This window comes from Scomber scombrus, chromosome 23 (assembly GCF_963691925.1).
Source record: "Scomber scombrus chromosome 23, fScoSco1.1, whole genome shotgun sequence".
Lineage (NCBI taxonomy): Eukaryota > Metazoa > Chordata > Actinopteri > Scombriformes > Scombridae > Scomber > Scomber scombrus.
This window is the reverse complement of record NC_084992.1, coordinates 3,482,580-3,492,579: the sequence shown is the minus strand read 5'-3', so window position 1 is coordinate 3,492,579 and position 10,000 is coordinate 3,482,580. Positions and strand designations below refer to the sequence as shown.

The 10,000-nt window shown below is 38.4% G+C and overlaps 1 protein-coding gene and 1 pseudogene across 1 annotated transcript in view; one reads left to right on the top strand and one right to left on the bottom strand.

Moving 5' to 3' along the window:
• LOC134006179 (zinc finger protein 208-like) overlaps nt 1-10,000 on the top strand; it is a 1,001,836-nt gene that overhangs the window by 455,886 nt on the left and 535,950 nt on the right. The gene's annotated exons all lie outside the window — the stretch shown is intronic.
• Nucleotides 1,976-10,000, bottom strand: part of LOC134006192 (F-box/WD repeat-containing protein 7-like) — a 22,809-nt pseudogene continuing 14,784 nt past the window's right edge.

Sequence of the window (10,000 nt, the reverse complement as noted above, 5' to 3'; positions counted from 1 at the left end):
CTTTCCTCTTCCTTTTTCTTCTTTCCCGAGCTTTTATTTTGGAGGATAAAACTTCTCTTTTAGCAGCAGAATAAAAACAAAAATAAAAGCGTCAAACGTTAAAATCAGAACAAATTAAACGACTCAGCATTTTTTTTTTTTTATAAAACTCATCTTTATTGATCCATTTTCATCCCTCCATTCTCGTCCCACTGTGACAATATTTTGTTTCTTTATATATAAAAAAGCTGAATATTTACATCCTCTGTGTATTTACAGTATTTTACATGATTACATCATCAGGACAGCGTCGCCTCCTCAGAGCCTCACACCTGCAAAAAAAAAAAAGGTCAAAAAACCCGACACACGCTGCCTGAAATACCACTTGTTGCCGGGGGAAACATCACCCAAATCTCTGCTTATTGGCTGGAGGTGTTGCCTGGCAGTTTATTAGATTAATATTTATCTGGTAAAGGGGAGTTGTGTTAAATTATTTAATCTAAATATTTTATAAGCTCAGGAAGATGAGAGGTGAACATTTAAAGGATTTAAGTTTAAGTTCAACTACAAATTTTCTACGGAAGATCAAAAAGGCCAAAATTAAAGCTGCACAGTTTAATCTGTTAATTACTCATATTTACTGATTTTTATATGATTTAAAAACTGATTCTTTGGTTTTTGGAGGGTAAAATGATACGGAGGGGAAAAAAAAAAAAAAAAACATGACAAGTGATTTTAGTGTTGAGTAAATGTTGAGATTTGGGGTTTTTCTGTCCCTGGCGGAGCTTTGTGGCGTTTTTCAGGTCATTGTTTTTGTTTTTCTTGTCCAAAAGCGTTTTTTTATTCAAGTGCACAACACTAATGAAACTATAAATGTTAAATGTGTTATTTCTAAAAGTCACAGCTGCTTTTTTTAACTTCAAGTTCTCAGTTTCTTTCAAAATAGTGAAATTTGTCTCAAAGTTAAAACGATCAGCTGCTTATTTTAGATGCTAAACACAAATATTTACCCCTAAACACCAGTGATTCCCAACTCAGACTCTTAGCTTATTGTCATTATGGAGTTTTCCAATAAATCAGTTTGACATATAATCTATAAACGTCTGCAATTAGCCACAAAAAAAGCCTCCCACCATTTTTTAGACCTCAAGCCGTCATTTTAAAGTAGTTTGATTCGTCCAATTTAGTCTAAAACCCGAAAATCTTTTAATTTACAACAATATAAAAACATTATATGAATATCAGCGAATTTTCTGAGCATCATAAATGGAATAATTGACTTTTATTTTGGCTTGTGATGCCTTAAAAAGAAATAATAATTATGGTTAATGTCCAAAAAAGTGATAATTTGAGTCGTTTTTAGTTGTTTAATTAATCACAAGGGAGAAAAAAGCAAAGATTCAACTATAGAAACGTGTTAAAATCTATAATTTAGTTAAAGAAATGCTTTTTTCCCCTCATGTTCCAGGTTGGGAACCACTGCTAAACATCAATTAGAGATTATCCGATGTATTTAAACTCATAATTTTTGTGTTAATTTACCTAAAATTGTGACTTTTCTAAATTTAACTTCACTTCTGGTAGAAAATAAGTAGCATGACGACTAAAACTGCACAATAAATCAGTAAAAACACACAAAGTCTGAGTGATTTAACGTGCAGTAAAACCCTGTTAAAGGTTTATAGAGGTGACCGGCAGCTTGGAGTAATTACATTAATCCGTCTTGCAGATGTAAGGCTCTGGTGGGGAGGTTTTTGGGGTTGGAGCGGAGAGAAACTCTACTTTTAATCCCTATAATTCACCGGGGCGGAAATGGCGTCCAACATATGTTACAGTACTGTGAAGCCGAAAAACACACACGAAAAAAAAAAAAGACATTTAAAGGCAACAGAGACGATTTTTTAAAAAGCAAGAAAAACTAACAAACGTCTATAATGTGATAAAAATGGCTGCTGGTGTGAAAACAATACTGACTGATATATACGAGGTTGTTGTTGTTGCTCGTCTCTGTTGCCTCTAAAAAAAAAAAAAAAGTTGCGTCTCCAAGGCTTCACGATTTGGTACATTTTGGATTTGTTGTTTTTTTTTAAAACAGCGTTGACGACGTCCTCATTGGTTAGCAGCAATAAAAAGTCAATGCCCTCCTCCTCCTCTTCCTCCTCCTCCTCTTCTTCGTCTCCCATTGGTTTACATTCAACCATCATCATCTTCTTCTTCTTCTTCTTATTCGAGACGTCCAGTATATCCATCCGCGTCTGTTAAACATTCACCTGTTGTCATAGAAACCAGTTTACATCCATGGCGCCACAGATCCGGGCTAATGGTCAATTTAGTCCGAACAGTTATTTTGGTGAGTCAGTGCAGCCGTTTATCTTCATCGTTTCGGCTGTTCTTCTTCTTCTTCTTCTTCTAGGCTTTTTTTTGTTGTTGTTGAATTTGAATTTTTAAACAGCCAATCAGGACGCGTTGTAACATTCATACCTGTCAGACAAACTGGATCCAGCCGTGACTTTTGGTCAAAGAAGTCAAAGAAAGTGTATGTTTCCGTGTTTTTTAGAAAATAAAATCCATTTTCTTCTTCGTCATCGCAGTCTTTTATTTTTTTTTTAAATCTCTGTTTGATGACATCACTTCCTCCTCCTCCTCCTCAGTCCGTCTCTTTCTTCTTGTCCTCCAGGTCGAAGTCCAGCACCAGAAGTTTGGTTTCCTCCGTGCCGTTCCTGCTGCCGGCGGCGCAAACCAGCCGAGTGTCGGACGCTCTGATTCGCCACACGACCCCACCTGTTGAGAAAAGACGACGTATGAGTAAGTTAAAGTACTGCAGTATTATGGTGATGTAGTATGCAGTATTACAGTAAAAGTACTGCAGTATTATGAGTGATGTAGTATGCAGTATTACAGTAAAAGTACTGCAGTAGTATAGTGATGTAGTATGCAGTATTACGGTAAAAGTACTGCAGTATTATGAGTGATGTAGTATGCAGTATTACAGTAAAAGTACTGCAGTATTATGAGTGATGTAGTATGCAGTATTACAGTAAAAGTACTGCAGTATTATGAGTGATGTAGTATGTAGTATTACAGTAAAAGTACTGCAGTATTATGAGCGATGTAGTATGCAGTATTACAGTAAAAGTACTGCAGTATTATGAGTGATGTAGTATGTAGTATTACAGTAAAAGTACTGCAGTATTATAGTGATGTAGTATGCAGTATTACAGTAAAAGTACTGCAGTATTATGAGTGATGTAGTATGCAGTATTACAGTAAAAGTACTGCAGTATTATGAGTGATGTAGTATGCAGTATAACAGTTAAAGTACTGCAGTATTATGAGCGATGTAGTATGCAGTATTACAGTAAAAGTACTGCAGTATTATAGTGATGTAGTATGCAGTATTACAGTAAAAGTACTGCAGTATTATGAGTGATGTAGTATGCAGTATTACAGTAAAAGTACTGCAGTATTATGAGTGATGTAGTATGCAGTATTACAGTAAAAGTACTGCAGTATTATGAGCGATGTAGTATGCAGTATTACAGTAAAAGTACTGCAGTATTATGAGCGATGTAGTATGCAGTATTACAGTAAAAGTACTGCAGTATTATGAGTGATGTAGTATGCAGTATTACAGTAAAAGTACTGCAGTATTATAGTGATGTAGTATGCAGTATTACAGTAAAAGTACTGCAGTATTATGAGTGATGTAGTATGCAGTATTACAGTAAAAGTACTGCAGTATTATGAGTGATGTAGTATGCAGTATTACAGTAAAAGTACTGCAGTATTATGAGTGATGTAGTATGCAGTATTACAGTAAAAGTACTGCAGTATTATAGTGATGTAGTATGCAGTATTACAGTAAAAGTACTGCAGTATTATGAGTGATGTAGTATGCAGTATTACAGTAAAGTAGTGGTTTGGTCCTCTGACTGATATATTATTATTATGACATCATTAGATTATTAATAGTGAAGCATCAGTGTTAGAGCAGCTCTAGCTCCACCTCCAGCAGCTACAACAGTAACATGTACTGTTGTAGCTGCTGGAGGTGGAGCTAGTTTACACTACTTTATATACAGTTAGCTAGTTTAGTCCAGTGGTTCCCAACCTAGGGGTGGGGCCCCTCCAAAGGGTCAGCAGATAAATGTGAGGGGTGGTGAGATGATTAATGGATGATAATGAAAAGTCACTATTTGGTGGAGCTGTTAACAACTCATAGACCTCTGTACCTGATCCTCGGCTCTGCAGCGCCACCACGTCCCGCAGCCAGGCTCCGGTCCGCAGGTCCCACAGTTTGACCGTCCCGTCGTCTGAACTGGACAGAACCAGACCTCTACAGAACTGCAGACACGTCACCGCCGACTGGTGCTTGTTGGGACCTGAAGGAGACGAATCATCACACTGTTGTGACCTCTGACCTCATCAGCAGCAGCAACCATCAGAAGCGTATTTAACTTATTTTATATTTATTTCGCTGTTTCTCACCAAGATATCTCAGAAACTAGAAACACTAAAAACATCATATTTGGTACAAACAGCTGTTATATGATCGTTTTTAACATATAAAAAAATGGCACCAATAACGCCATTATATGACCAGTTACCCCCTCCCTCGTCTCTTTCTTTCCTCCCCCCTACCTTCCTCTCTCCCTCCTTTCCTTCCTTCTTCCTCCCTTCCTTCCTCCTTTCCTTTCTTCCTCCTCCCTTCCCTTTTTTCCTCCGTTCGTCCTTCCTTTCCTTCCTTCCTCCTCCCTTCCTTCCTTCCTTCCTTCCTTCCTCCCTCCTTCCCTCTGTTCTTCCCTCCTTTCCTTCCGTCCTTCCTCCTCCCTTCCTCCCTTCCATCCTCCTTTTCTTCCTTCCTCCCTCCTTTCCTTCCTTCCTCCTCCCTTCCTTCTTCCTCCCTTCATCTTCCTTTTCTTCCTTCTTCCTTCTTCCTCCCTTCCTCCCTGCTTTCCTTCCTTCTTCCTCCCTCCTTTCCTTCTTTCTTCCTCCCTCCCTCCTTTCCTTCCTTCTTCCTCCATTCCTCCCTCCTTTCCTTCCTTCCTCCCTTCCTTCCTCCCTCCCTCCCTTCCTCCCTCCCTTCCTCCCTCCCTTCCTTGACTGGAAGACAACCGGAGGGTTAAATAAGTAATTATTAATCAAAATAATAGTCATTTAAGTTTAACTTTTTAAGGTTCCTACCAGTGGAGTCTGATTAAATGACCACTAGAGGGCAGAATGACCACAAAACGTTACCTGAGATATTATATATATTATCATGTTATTATGATGCATCCAGTAAAATTATTAAATTATTAAATTATTATTAAATTATTATTAAATTATTATTAAATTATTATTAAACTATTAACCCTTTGAAGTCAAACACAGTTTTAGAAAAACTTATTTTCTCTGTGTGAAGTGAATCATTTAAAAGATGCAGTTGTGTGATGTGTCCAATATTACACATTGTGTCACTTCCTTTTAGTATAAATTAGTTTTAAATATGTTCATGTGTTGTGCAATAACTGTAAAAAATAATATACTATAAAGATTAGTTTGTAGAGCTGCAACTTTAAGTCGATTAATGGATCAACATTTATCTTTAATGATGTGTTTTTTGGGCTTTTTTTGCCTTCTAATGAGCTGATGTAAAACATTAACTGATTCCAGCTCCTCAAATGTGATAATTAGTCACATGATAGTAAATTAATTATCTTTTGGGAACTGGAAACCATTTAACAAGTCATTTTTTTTACTATTTTCTGATATCTTCTTTCACACTCTCTCATTTCTCTTTCTCTCCTTCGTCCTTCTCTCTGTTTCTATGTTCCCTCTCTTTCTCCCAGAGGACTGCAGACTTCAGCGTCAGTGTTTCTTTTAAGCGCTGAGTCGGCAACAAGACAAACACACACACACACACACACACACACACACACACACACACACACACACACACACACACACACACACACACACACACACACACACACACACACACACACACACTCTTTCACCTTCCTGCTGTGTCTCACCTTGCAGCGTGTGCAGACACTGTCCCGTCCTCACGTCCCACACTCGGACCGTCGAGTCGGCGTTCCCGGACACCAGGATGTTGTCCCGCAGCTCCATGCCGCTGGTCAGCGATTGGTGGCCGGTCAGCGTGTGGACGCATCCGCCTGGACGACACACACACACACACACACATGGAGTCAGCTTAGTTAATTCAACTCTTTGTACTGATGTCTTCGTCTTTAAATGTTTGTTTTTTATATGATAGCATTTGATTTTATTCATTTTGAATATGAAGCATTTTATGACTGTTATCTGTTAAAGGTTTCTGTATAAATAAAGTTTTATTGCTGTCTTTATCAGCCCCAACTGTGAATATGTTTATGTTTAAATCCAGGTTATAAACATACTTCTTCTTCTTCTTCTGTGCTTATTATGATTGAGCTCTTTAATCTTTCATTTGCACTTTATGTCCTTTAAATGATTTTAAAGCAAATCATTATTTTATGCTGCAACCTTATATTTAATATTTAATGCTCTATTCTAGTATTTTATTTCCCTCTTTTTTCTATTTTTCTGTACTTACTTTTTTTTGTATTATTAGTGATGATGTTTCCATGTTTTTACTATTATTGGGTTTTACTTTTATTTCTCAAATTGCATGTTTTTATGTGTTTTTTGTTCCCAATTCTTACTGTTAAATGTTTGTTGTTGTGTATGAAATGCGTTATATAAATAAAGCTGCCTTGCCTATAAATAAATAAATAAAAAGATGTTAAAAATACTGAAATTATGGATAAATGACTCTTTACCTCAAACATTACATTCAATACATAAGTGGACTTTTTTACTGCATTAGTTTAACACATAGTAATAAAGTGGAAATTTAAATGTTTAATACGTTTTTTAAAGAAATACCGTAAATGCCTGAATATAAAGACTCATTAAAAAAAATTTAAATACTGTATATTATGTTTGAAAAAGTGGGAGTGGTCTTCTATTAGAGGACGAGACAATTAGAAAAGGCTTCAGGGAGTCTCAGTGAAACCTCGTTGTGACGTTATATTCCAGACATTACGGTATTTTACTCCTCTTGTATTTTTGGGCTGGAGAGTGATAGTGATGATGATGATGATGATGATGATGATGATGGTGGTTACCTGTTTCAGCGTCCCAGACTCTGATCGAAGTGTCCAACGAGCCGCTCACCACGAACGCCCCGTCAAACTGCAGAAAAGAAGAAGAAGAAGAAGAAGAAGAAGAAGAAGAAGTGGTGAAATTTACAATAAAGATCAATAAAAAAAAAGGTAAAAATGTATCTCTTCATTTTAGCCTTTTATTAACTTTTCTATCGTTCATCAAATTGACCCCGTCTGTTTTGACTGTTCTTTCTTTCCTCCCTTCCTTCCTTCTGTCTGTCCTTCCTGGCTCCTTTTCTCTCCTTCCCTCCCTTCCTCCCTCCCTCCTTTCCTTCCTCCCTTCCTTCTTTCCTGTGTCCTTTTTTCCTCTCCCTCTCTCTTTTCCTTTCTTCCTCCCTCCTACCTTCCTTCCTTCCTTCCTTCCTTCCTTTCCTCCCTTCATTCCTTCCTTCCTCCCTCCTTTCATTCCTCCTTCCTCCTTCCTTCCTCCATCCCCCTTTGTTTCCTTCCTTCTGTCCTTCCTTCCTCCCTTCCTCCCTTCCTCCCTTCCTTCTTTCCTCTTTTCCTTTCTCCCTCCCTCCTACCTTCCTTCCTCCTTTCCTTTCTTCATTCCTTCCCTCCTTCATCCTCCCTCCCTCCTTTCCTTCCTTCTTCCTCCCTCCTACCTTCCTTTCTTCCTTCCTCCTTTCCTGTCCTCCCTTCATTCATTCCCTCCTTCCTTCCTCCCTCCCTCCTTTCCTTCGTTCTTCCTCCCTCCTTCCACAAATAAAACCACTATCATCATCACCAGTGTGTGTGTGTGTGTGTGTGTGTGTGTGTGTGTGTGTGTGTGTGTGTGTGTGTGTGTGTGTACCTGCAGTGAGTACACTCTGTTGGTGTGTCCCTGCAGCGTGTGCAGACAGGCTTCGGTCTCGGGGTCCCAGACCTTCACCATGTAGTCGTATCCTCCCGACACGACGCGGCGTCCGTCGTACTGGACGCAGCGCACCGCGGCAACGTGACCCGTCAGCACGTGTTCACAGCGACCCGTCGTCACGTCCCACACACGCAGCGTCGTGTCCCGAGAGCCCGACACCACCCTGAGAGGAAGAGGAGGAGGAAGAGTTTGATTAACATTAGATAGAATGGTGTGTGTGTGTGTTGCCATGGTGACCCAGTTTAATAATTCCTGTACTTTATGTGTGTAGATTTATGCATCTGTTCCTGTTTATTATTATTGTGTATTTGTGTGTATATGTGTCTTTTTTATGAGGTTAGTGGGAATGTATTATGCATGCGTGTGTAATTAGTGTGTGTGTGTGTGTGTGTGTGTGTGTGTGTGTGTGTGTGTGTGTGTGTGTATTTTTGTGTGTTCGTGCTACAAGTATGTGTGTGTGTAACTTTTAAGTTGGGACTGCAGGTGTGTGTATTCACTGTTGTGTATTTGTGTTTGTGTAATCTGTAATGTGTGTGTGTGTGAATTTATTGTGTTCGTGTGTGTTTCTGTATGAGTGCATATAGTGTGTGTGTGTGTGTCTATAAACTGCAGATATATGCTTGTGTATTTCTGTGTGTTTGTGCTATAAGTGTGTGTGTGTGTGTCTACTGTGCAGATAAGTGTGTGATTATTATTGTGTATTTGTGTTTATGTGTCATTTTTATTTATGGTGTTAGTGTGAATTTATTATGCATGCATGTATAATTAGTGTGTGTGTGTGTGTGTGTATCTGTGTGTAAGTTTGTGTGTGTGTGTAACTTCTGAGTTGGGGCTGCAGGTGTGTGTATTCACTGGTGTGTATTTGTGTTTGTGTTTGTGTGTATAAACTGCAGATATGTGCTTGTGTATTGGTGTCTATGTGTAGTCTCTGTGTGTGTATTTCTGTGCGTTTTTGCTATAGGTGTGTGTGTGTGTGTGTGTGTGTGTGTTCATGGATGTATATATAATGAATGCACTGCATTAATGTTATGCTGGTTACCATGGAGACGAGCAGTAGGCAGTGTGTGCCATTAAAGTATATGAATCTATGTGGGTGTGCACAAGTGTGTGTGTGTGTGTGTGTGTGTCTGGTCGTCATGGAAATCAATGCAGCAAAATGTGAGGTGTTCTTTAGGAGAGAAGGATAGTGTGTGTGTGTGTGTGTGTGTGTGTGTGTGTGTGTGTGTGTGTGTGTGTGTGTGTGTGTGTGTGTGTGTGTGTGTGAGTGTGTTACCGGTTGCCGTGGAGATGCATGCAGCGCACGGTGGACGTGTGTCCGTACAGTGTGTGGACACACTCTCCGCTCTCGGCGTCCCACACCCGCAGCGTCCGGTCGGTGGAGCCGCTGATCACCGTGGCGACCGACATCTGACTGCACCACACGCCGCCGGTGTGACCCGTCAACGTCCGCAGACACTGAGGAGACAGAACAGGGTTTAAGCCTAAAATTAGACCAACTTCCTGTCACATGACACAGTTTATTTTTATTTGGTCTCATTTAATTAGTTTATAATTTGTGTATTTTGCAGCATTATGAAGCACTTTGTGACTTTTACTGTTGTATAAATAAAGATTATTATTATTATTATGTTGTTTTTTTAAACATTTTTAACATTATTGTTATTATTTGAAAACATTATTATTATTATTATTATTATTATTATTATTATTATTATTATTACGTCCCCTAATATAAAACTACAGAGGATGAGAGGAGAAACAAGATTATTTATTTATTCTATAATTCATATTTTTAATGATTAGGTTGATCAATTTGTTTCCAATAACTTTTTTATAACTGTTTTTTAAATGTATGTTTTAATTATAACTTTAAAAAAATACAAAAAACAATGTATTGAGGTCAAAAGTTAAAAGTACCAACTTCCATTTCTCCAGTTTTAATAGATGAAACTATTTATTGATTTACTGATTT